Raw genomic sequence first — 11,033 nt, 5'->3', positions numbered from 1 at the left:
ATAGAATTCCATCTTCACAGAAAATTCTATTGGAAAAGAACTGCTCTAAAGCATTAACAACAAAACAAAACAAAGAGAAAAGCAAGAACTAAAAAGCCAAAACCCAAGGTAAAAAAAATAATTTTAAGGTTTGCTTAAACATTGGAATGGAAATAAGGAAAAAGAAACAAAGAAAAGATAAGACAAATAGAAAACAAAACAGCAAATGATAGACTGAAACCCATTCTATTAACAGTTATAATAAGTATAAATGATCTAAACATTCCAATTAAAGGGTAGAGATGGTAGGGTTGGATAAAAAGTAAAACTCAAGTACTTTCTGTCTATAAGAAAGCTACGTAAAATGTAAAGGCACAGACATGACAAAAGAAAAGAAATGGAAAGTATATAGCATGCAAACACTAAAAAGAAAAGCTGAAGTGGCTCCCTGAATATTGAACTAAGTAAAGAGCGATGAATTTTACTAGAAATAAAGAAAGGCCATTTTGTAATGATTTTAGTGGTCAATTCAGCAAAAGGACATAACAATCCTAAACTGTTAAACATCTAATAAAATAACTTCAAAATATAGGAAGCAAAACCCAACAGAAATGAGAAATAGATAAATCCACAAATTTGGTTTAAATCCAAATTATTAATACTAAATATAACTGCACTAAATGAGCTAGATAAAAGAAAAGGCTGACAAAATGGACAAAAAGCAAAATGAAACAAAATATGCTAGCTATTAGAAATACGCTTAAAACTTTGAAAGTTGAAAGTAATGAAAAAGGAGAAATCATGCACCCAATTCAAAAGAAAGCTGATATGGCTATATTCATATCAGTTATTTTAAGGCAAAAGCATTAGTGGTGAATAAGAAAACTGCCCAATAATGAAAACTGTTCAAGTCACCAGGAAAATACGATAAATTTTTAAATTACAGCACAGCACTAGAATATATAAAGCAAAAATTATCAGAACTACAAAACATTTATCAGAAAGATAAATTCACAAATGTAGTAGAAGATTATAAAAGCCTCTTTTTAGTAATTTGTAGTATGTATAGAAAAATCACTTAGGGTATAAAAATTTTAATAAACATTTTATAAATTTGTTCTAAATTTTGTGATAATGGATGTCTTTAAACTTTGCATCCAACAAACACAAAACATATATTCTTCCTTGATGCATATATATAACAATTACAAACAACTTGTCTATTAGACAAATTCCAACAAATTTCCAAAGATTGATATTGAACAGGAAAGTTTCTTTAACTACAATGGAGTTAAGCTATTAATATAAAGATAACCACAAAATTCCTATGTTTGGAAATTAAGAAATACTAGTTTATTCAACAAATATTTAATGCATGCATACTATGAGCCAGGCACTGTCTAGACACTTGGGATTACTATATTAGAGAGAAATTTATAATTAAAAGTCTGACAATACCTAATGTTGGAGAGATTGTGGAGTAATGTGATCTTTCATCCTGCTAGTGGAGTGGAAACTATTAAAACTGCTTTTGAAAACAATTTGATATTTTCTAATAGAGTGAAGCTCATATCTTGTGATTCAGCAAGTCCATCTGTATGCATACACTTTACAAAAAAAATTTTATATGCACCATAAGATATGTACTAAAATATTCAGCCAATAATAGCCTAAATTTTAAAACAATGGAAATGTCCACCAATAGTAGAACATGCTGCTGCTGCTGCTGCTGCTGCTAAGTCGCTTCAGTCGTGTCCGACTTTGTGAGACCCCATAGATGGCAGTCCACCAGGCTCCCCTGTCCCTGGGATTCTCCAGGCAAGAACACTGGAGTGGGTTGCCATTTCCTTCTCCAGTAGTAGAACACAGCAGTAGAATATAGATAAATACATCGCAGCATATTCATGCGGTAGAACAACAAATATGAACAAAGCACAGGTATCCCCAAAATGCTGATGACTTTGACAAATGTTGTGAAAAAGAAGCAAGACACAAAACAATAAAATGTATGGTTCCATTCATATAAAGTTCAAGTGAATGAATAAATTCATCGTGATTCCATCCATATAATGTTCAAAATCAGGCAGAATTACACTATATTGTTTAGCAATGTATAAATATGTGAGAAACTATAGAGAAAAGCAAGACAATTATTATCATGGCAATCAAGATAGTGGTTTCTCACAGGAGGGAGAGTTTTGACTTCAGCATAGCAATGAGGTACACTGGGATGGGGAGGAAAGATGACTGCAGTACTCTTATTTCCTGACCTGGAGAGAATGATTGTGCATTTATTGCCTTTATTCACTAAATTTTATGTGTTAGGTTTATTTACTTTTATATATTTGCATTATATTTTCACAATTAATAAAGGCCCAAAGGAAAAGGAAAGAGAAAAAAGGATGAGGAAACTTAGAGAGCAGCATGAATGCGGTAGGGAGGAATGAAAGCGTGCTAGGCGTATGTGCTTCGAGAAGGCAAGCTGTGAGGCAGAAAGGAGTGGGAAAGAGGCTGGAAGCTATGGGAAGTCTAGGGAATATTTAAGCTGTGAAAAAAAGGCTCAAACCTGAATTTAAGGTAGATTTATCTAAATGCTATGATGTGCAGGAAGAAATGAAGGGAGGGCCAGAGGAAAGGCTGAAAGTGGAACTCTCACATTCCTCCAGGAATGAGATAACCAGGGCCTGAACGATGGCCCTGCCTATTGAAAAGGGGAGGAGGAAATGGACTAGAGAAGGGTCTATGGGATCAGAGACTACTGAACATCTTATTTTGAAATATACACAGTCACTTCAGGATTCTTTAAGCTTTGGGTTTGTGGTTCAAATGTGGGCAGTGGGGTGCCAAAATATCATAGAACTGGTCTTAAGGGTAAATAAACCAATTTCTTTCCAAGCTAAACTCAGACAAGTAAGACTCTCCCAGTTTTAAAGTCCTCCTAGAAAGGAAATTCAAGCTCCTTTCTCTCACTTATCTGGCACTCTCAAAAAAGTGCTCTAAAAATTTTGCTTAAATACTTCATTTTGCTTCTTGTCCTCATAGTAGAATCAGGGGGTGATGCTGCCCTCTATCCACTGTGCTGGTTTCAGAGTTTAAAATTTGTTGAGGCTCTCCTAGCTTTTCCTTGTCTCTCATCTCTGTTGATTATTTCCTTTATTCCCTTAGACCTTAGACTCAAATTATAGCCCTGGTATCATTCCATGCTCCATCTCCATCTCCTTAGAATCTGTCTCCTTAATTACTCTTTTTATGAAAAGAATGCCCCCGAAACACTAATAAAAACCCACAAGCATGAAGCAGAGAGACCTTATGTCCCAGAGATCTCATTACAATGGAAACACCAGTGATTTCAATGATCTAATAATGTAAAATTGTGGGCAGTTTATTGTCTTTCACACCTGCAAGTGTCTCAGATGGTACTCATTGTTCTGTTGAAAAGCAAAAGCCACTAATGTCCCTGGTAAGCTGGAATTGATTTTTAATAAAATATGAGGCACCTGGAAGTGTGTGTGATATGGTGATAGATGAGATGTGATGAACGGGAGATTAGATATGTGACTCAGGATCGCCCTCTGAGGGGAACTGAGTTCCAGATTAATGCATTTGATCTGGGCAATTACCAGTGAAACTGCCCTCTGCTTCTTAGAGACCTAGATAACACTGTTGAGAACAGCAAGTTGTTATTGAAATTGTCCTACTAATATTGATTGAAGACTAACCTCAATTCCTGGAATATTGCTTTTCTGATCTATGTTTGATGTTTGGTTTTTAATTTGATTTTACTATCCTGGAAAAACTGATCTTTATATGTCTTATATATTTGGTCAATGTGGAGAGTTTTTGCTTGTTTTGTTTTTATAACATAAGTAAGGATGGGATAAGGAGAGGACAAAAAGGCCTCAATTTTTTTTTTTATAGTATAAAGTACCCTGGGCTAACATTACACTAAATTACTAGTCTATCAGCTCAGGAACTCAAAGGGAAGAGAAACCCTAACTTTACAGCATAGTAATCTTTACAGCATAGTAATAATATCCTTTCTCAGTTAGCTACCAATCTTATAACCATTGGCAGGGTACTTTTTTGAAGGCTGTCTCTAATAGAATAAAAGTATAAATCAGGACTTCTCTGTGACATACAGGATGCAGGCTTGGCATCATTCCATTCTCAAACATTTGAGGGGAGGGGAGAGCATGCAATCCTCTGACCTTGACATTGGACTAAAACTTGGCCCCAACCTTTGAGACTCTGATGGGGATGGTGGCAGAATATGCCACTGGGGATTCCAGTGGGTGGCTGGCTATATGGTAATTCTTATTTCAAAGTTACAAGTACTTTTCTGTTTTGCAAGAGGTGGGGACTTCCATGTGTCTTATAGTAAGTATTCCTTTATTCAAGGAAAGCCACTAAAAGAGCCATTGAATTGTGTGAACATAAGCCATAGATCATAGAAGTAGATGGCTGAAATCATAGATAACCTGCTCTCTAAGATAAGGCAGAGTTGGAGCTCTGCAGGCTAGGTGTCCTTAAGGGAGATGTTTATTTTTCTAGGTATGGATTCATTCATTCATCTATTCAACACATATTTATTGAGCACCTCCCAGGTACCAGGCCGTGAGCAAAACCAAACCTCTGCCCTAATGGCTCTTTAGGGATCTTTCACTTCACACCTAGTGGGAGGTGAAAGACAATAAATAAATATATAAATAAACAAACAAATAAAAATACAGTATCACGGATGTTAATGGCTGTGGAGACGTATAAAGCAGAGGGACTAGAGAGTTCTAGAATGAAGGGGATCCTTGTGCCTTGAAACAAACAAAACAGGCACTGCATCTATAAACTGAGTGTGTGGTTGACCACAGAAGATAGAGCTGGTTTCCTGTAAGACTTCTTAAACCAGAGGCTTCAGGGCCTCAGTGAAAAAGTTGGAGAAAGGGCCCTTCTCCTCACTTCTGCCTAAGGTGCAGCACCATTGTGGTCCTTTGAAGATGTGGATTACATTTAGGGGACCCTGTTCATGACACAATCACAAATACTAGTGTAGTTATGCGTGTTGAATAGAACCATAGTGCACCCTCTCAGTGGGTGCTCTACTAGTGCAGCTGGCAGTGCCTTGTTGGCCCTCAGAATACCACCTCAAAGCAAGAGGGAAGTGGTAGGAACCACTTTCAATTGTACTTTTAGGGCTTCTGAGAAATCTGGAGAGAGCATAAGTAGAGGCATTAGTAAGAGTGAGACCTGAACATTTTTGGATAAATTGTCTACAGACTTTCTCAAGATATGAGAGGTAAGAAGGGACCTGGAAGTTTGCATAAGTCAATTTATAAGAATTCTTTAAATGGAAGAGAAGTCAGAGGTAGAAAGATATGACAGGTGAGAAGGGAACTGGAAGTTTGCATAAGTCAATTTCTAAGAATTCTTTAAATGGAAGAGAAGTCAGAGGTAGAAAGATATGACAGGTGAGAAGGGAACTGGAAGTTTGCATAAGTCAATTTCTAAGAATTCTTTAAATGGAAGAGAAGTCAGAGGTAGAAAGATATGACAGGTGAGAAGGGAACTGGAAGTTTGCATAAGTCAATTTCTAAGAATTCTTTAAATGGAAGAGAAGTCAGAGGTAGAAAGATATGACAGGTGAGAAGGGAACTGGAAGTTTGCATAAGTCAATTTCTAAGAATTCTTTAAATGGAAGAGAAGTCAGAGGTAGAAAGATATGACAGGTGAGAAGGGAACTGGAAGTTTGCATAAGTCAATTTCTAAGAATTCTTTAAATGGAAAAGAAGTCAGAAGTAGACATACCATAGTCCATACCCTGTCCAAACACTTGGACATAAGTTCCTGTAAATTTGACTGATATTCTGGGAGAGGCAATTTGCCAAGAAAAATTGCACCATGGTACCAGAAACTGTGGGTGTTCTCAGGTGATGCAACGCTATTCATGCCTGATAAGGATACTGACCCGGGGACAAACCAGGCCCTAAGCTATGGGCAACTTTCTGGGGGTAGAAGATACATGGAGAGGATGCATGAAGAGGGTACATGAGACCCTGCACCAGAGGTCATCTTGGAATGTCTGTATCTATGGCCAATTGCCTGGTGAAACCTGGACTAGAACTAGTCAGGTCTAGCCTGGTACAGGATAAATAACTAAACATGCACCGAAAGGTGAAAAAGCCTTTGCAAGTGTTGATACAAGAGAAGCTGTTGCAGTGGACAATGAAGAAAACCAGCCAAGCAGGGTTTAACTGAAATGACAGGTTATTTTCAGTGGTACTGCAAACTGTGTGAGAATTTAGAAAGTTCCCCTGGAATTTTTGCTCTGAGTAAAGTTAATACGGGTGAGAAAGAAATGGGGAGGGGTGACTTTTGGGATTCCTAAAATTAGGTTGAAGGCACAAAGCAAGCAACTGAAAGTCTAGCTCAGGCCTTTAGTGTGACTGTGTGTATCTGTGTATGTCACCTCATGACCATGTCTGTGACAGTAGGGACATCACAGTTGGACCCCTCTCCCTTCAGTCAGAGGCTCATATGGTTTAGGATTCTTGCAAATGATCATGCCCATTTCCTCTGTACAAGTGTGGAGGAGATCAGGAAAGCACGTTGGCTGTAACACCAGGCAAACGACTCTCTCATGCTGAGAAAATTTAGTCTATGTGACAGACAAAATCCACAACAATGTGAGTATTCTCAGTCTCTTGATCTTTCTTATCCTCTTGGAAGGAGACCCCTGTCATTGACAGCTGGGGCTCCTGGTACCTGTGCAGATCAGGGGATTGAGAGACAGAATCAAAAGAGCTGAAAAGGACAAGGAACTTCTTGCAGAAGAGAAAAGGAATACGCTCAAGAAGTAAAGGGGGCAGGGGAGTGAAAAAGCAAGGGCCGGGCTTGAGTGGAAGTTTGGAGGTGTTTGGGGAGAAAGGAGAGAGAAGGGTAGCAGCAGCTATGGTCATGTGAGCAAGATGAATAGAGCAGGAGGGAAGAGAAGTTTAAGATGTTTTTCTCTGTGCTAAGAATGTAAACCCCTTTAGAGTTTTTCCAGAGACCATAATAAAAATCTCAATTGCTTTTTAATTCTTTTTGGTTATTAGATGTGTTTCTTTTGAATGTGGTATCATGCTGAGATGGGCTGCAGGGCAACTCAGCTTCATAAAATTTACATTTGGGGAGCACTGTCTGGGATTGCAGAACTGTGGTGCAGGAGTCAGCTGTTCCTTGACTTTGACCATCATTCTAGATCTGAGTCAAGCTAGCAGCTTCATTATGACTGCTGGATTTATAGTACAAAAAGTACACAAGTTATATAAAATAAAGACTGGAGATATACAAGATAGCAGACAGAGGAAAATGGCAGAGACTACTAAGAATCACAGGTTTAGTGAGAATTCAAAGCTTGGAACTAGATGTACCTGATGGGGACTTTTTACTGATACAGCATGGAGTCTCTTCCCCCCATAGTCTGATGAGATTGGGATGAAGAAATAGAACAGCTAATTCTCAGCTGATTCCCAGCTGATTCTGGGAACAGCTGATTCCCAGAGGACAAGAAAAAGGCGGGAAGCAGAGAAGAGTGCACAAGGGTTTTTGTTTTCTTGCTGTGTGTGAATACTCCAGTGATGTGGCCAGAGTACCCATTCAGCTTGGGGATGGACCCACTCAACAAACCCCAGGCCACTGACTTCCAGAGAGCTCAGTTCCGTAACCCAGCCAGCTGACTGAGGCTCTGCTCCACTCTCTGCATCTGCCCCCTTGCTTTTCTGAGACTAGACCCTTCTCCTATTTCCCTTTAGGTCAACTTCCCACAGAATTCCTAAAATTATCTGGTTCTGAATCTGAGGCACCAATTGTCTCCTTGTATGTTCAAGTCCTGTGACTAGTCCACACCCCCAGATCCCACCTACCCTTGGCTGTCAAATACCTGACCTGGAACTTGACTGGATCAGCCACACCCCTTGATCTCTGCACTGTTTCCCATGTTCTTTTGTGCTTCTCCAGTAATTTCCCCTCCCTCTAGGCTCAGACCCCCCGAACTCTCAGCAGACCTCATGCCAGCGTCTCTGAGCAGCATGATGTAATCTTATGCTGAAAGCCTTGACATACATGGTATCCTCAACAATAGTGGCAAAGGGCCTTGTATGATGGCATAACCCAGGTCCTATGTATGGGGACTGCATTTAATGTAAGGTTAAGGCTAATGTGCAAGGCCCTGTATTGGGGACAGGGTTAGTCTTTGTAGGTAGAAGGCAAGGACCTCTCTGAAGAGTGAGGGAGCTAGCAAGGTGAAATCATCCATATGAAGTGCTGGTCAAGAGATGTGAAGCAACAGATCTAGGCAAAAATTTGAAAATCATGCCAGTTTTTTTTTTTTTTTTTTCTGACTATAGCAAAGGCCTCCAGGGAGAGATGAACAGTAGGGTTGAACCCTGGAGAAGGAAATGGCAACCCATTCCAGTATTCTTGCTTGGAGAATTCCATAGACAGAGGAACCTTGCAGGCTACAGGCCATGGGGTCGCAAAGAGTTGGACATGACTGAGCAACTAACACACACACACAGGGTTGAACCCATAAGCCCTAAGAATATGGTTGCTATAGTATGATCAGAAACTCATGCTGTGTAAGCTCAGTTATTGTTGTTTTTGTATGTCTTGTATATTTCTAGCTTTCTTACAGTTCCTTTTCGGTAAAGTCTGTTTTTGTGGATAACAGTGCACTTTGGCTGTGCTTTGGGAAACCAAAGAAAAGCATTTCTGTCTTCTCCTCAGCTTTAAGAATACCCTGTGGGGCACATGGTAGAGGTGGGGATGATAACCAAGGTGAGAGTCATAAGTTTGTGGAATGAAAGAAAGACAGAATGAGCAAGCAAATAAGATTGAATCATAGAAAATACAATATATAGAACATAAATAGGTTTTTAAAATTTGTTCATACATTTGTTTTGGAATATCAATTTTATAAGGGTTTTATAATACTTTATTATACTAACAATGCCTTAGATTAAACATTCTACTGTTTAGGATACTTGCCTGCTTCTTCCTTTTTTTTTTTTTTTTTTACTTATTTCTATTTTAATAGCAGTAAGACAAGGAATAAGTCAAAAAGTTCTTTAGTGCCAGCAAAGTTTCTCTGGGCCAGCCCCACCCCTCATCACTAGAGTATGCAACAAAGGAAACCTCAAAGTAACCCATCTGCTATCACTGAACCACTAGTATACAAAACACTCACCCAAACCCAGCTCTTCCCCATCTTGAAGTGTTACATCATTTTTCTTCCCCAGATTTATTTCTTCTTGTGAACTTCATTTCTGGTTTCTGATCACTTGGCTTCTCCAATTTATTAAGGTCATTATTAGTATGCTGCTGCCCAGGTATTGTTTGCTTTTCAATCTGAAGTCATCTGTAAATATATTAAATTCAACTTTTCTTCCTCCTCCTCCTTTCCCACTCCACTCCTCAAAAAGAGAAAGGAGTTGTCACAAAGGTTGAGACACTCAGTGCATGTCTGTACCTGGACGCTGGGCCTGGGGACAGGGAATTACCCTTACATAATCCCCCCACACCGCCGGGCTTTCCCGCCATCCGTTCCCCACATTGTCTACAGTTTACCCTTTTCAACTGTGAGCGGACGCAGTGTTACTCAGAGTTAGAAATAATATTACCAAATATTATCCAGTCCGATCCACTAACAGATGAGAAAAACGATTTATTCAAGGTCTCTGAACTAATAAATGGCCGAAACAAAATTGAATTCAGGCCTCCTAAAATCCACTACCTGTGAGCTGGAGAGTTCTGGACAAGGGAATGGGACACAGTGGTCCTTGTTAAAGCGATCATTTAACAAATGTACTGAGCATTTACTTACTATAAGCCAGGTTCTATTTTAAGTGCTGGGGATTCCGTGCTGGAGGACACGGAGGAGACAAAAATCTCTATTCTTACGGAGCTTTCTTTCTCAAAACTGAAGCACTTTGCCTCACCGTCCTGAAAGAGCCTCCAGTGCCCTGGGTAGGAGCGATTGGGTCTCATATGAGAGGGAATTCCATCTTTTCTCGGCTTCGATACCATCTCATCTACAGTGAGGGCTGATTTACTGCAAAAACAGAAGGGAGTGACGGAAAGCTCCGTAATGCCCTCCTGCGCATTTGCACCGCTAAGGCCGGGCGGGGCCGGCTCCAGGGCGCCGGCGCACCCCAGCTCAAGTCTGGGTAATAGCATCGGGCTCTCTACCCTCTCTGCTTTCCTGCGGGAGGACAGAGAAGCAGGACTCGGCTGTAACGCCATTCTCAGGGAATGGATTGCGGGCAGGTGAAAATCTTCCAAGGTAGTCTCGCTCGGTGTCTACTACCCAGACTAGGGGAGGGAAGTTGTCTCCCCGACCTGAGGATTTATGCAGCAAACTGCTCTCTCATGCTTCCCTATTAAACATTGCTGCCACACGCTCTTTCAGCCTCAGCTGAGGCCACTGCAGCGTCCCCTCCCCTCCCGCTCCACCCGCAAGCTCAGAATCCAGAGTCCCACTGCAGCTTCCCAGCAGTCCTCCGTTTTCTGCTCCACTTCCTGGTTGCCATGGAGACACACGTCTTTAACGTGCAGTGCGTCGCCTTGGAAACAGAGGAGCATCCGCGGCGCCGCTGGGAGACCCGCCTCTGTCACTTCCAACCACACTCGCGGGTGCTGCCCGTTAACGGCCAAGGGGAGTCCCGAGGTCGACCCGCTGCTGGCCTCGGCATCAACCCCGCCCCCTGTGCGAGCGGTCCTGTGTCCCAGAGAACCGGCGGGCCCTTGACGCTCTTGGCTCCCAGAGGGCGGCGCTGACACGGGTGCAATTCAGGAGTCTAGGCAGGGCAGGGCGCTTTCGCCCCGGGGCGAGCCGGAGAGACGCCGGCCCTGGGACTGTAGCCCGGTCCTTGTTCCGCCGTCTCTTCCCGGCCTCCCCAGATTCTGCCGGCACCCCCCGCCCGGGACTCACCTCTCCACCCCTGTCTGGAGCCTCCTCTTCCCTCGGCTCCTCCCACCCCCTCCGGGCACCTCTCCCCATCCCCGTACCTTCCCCCACCCCA

The sequence above is a fragment of the Bison bison genome, unplaced genomic scaffold, assembly GCF_000754665.1.
Source record: "Bison bison bison isolate TAMUID 2011002044 unplaced genomic scaffold, Bison_UMD1.0 scf7180017864077, whole genome shotgun sequence".
Taxonomy (NCBI): Eukaryota; Metazoa; Chordata; class Mammalia; order Artiodactyla; family Bovidae; genus Bison; species Bison bison.
Note: the sequence above shows the minus strand (reverse complement) of the source record.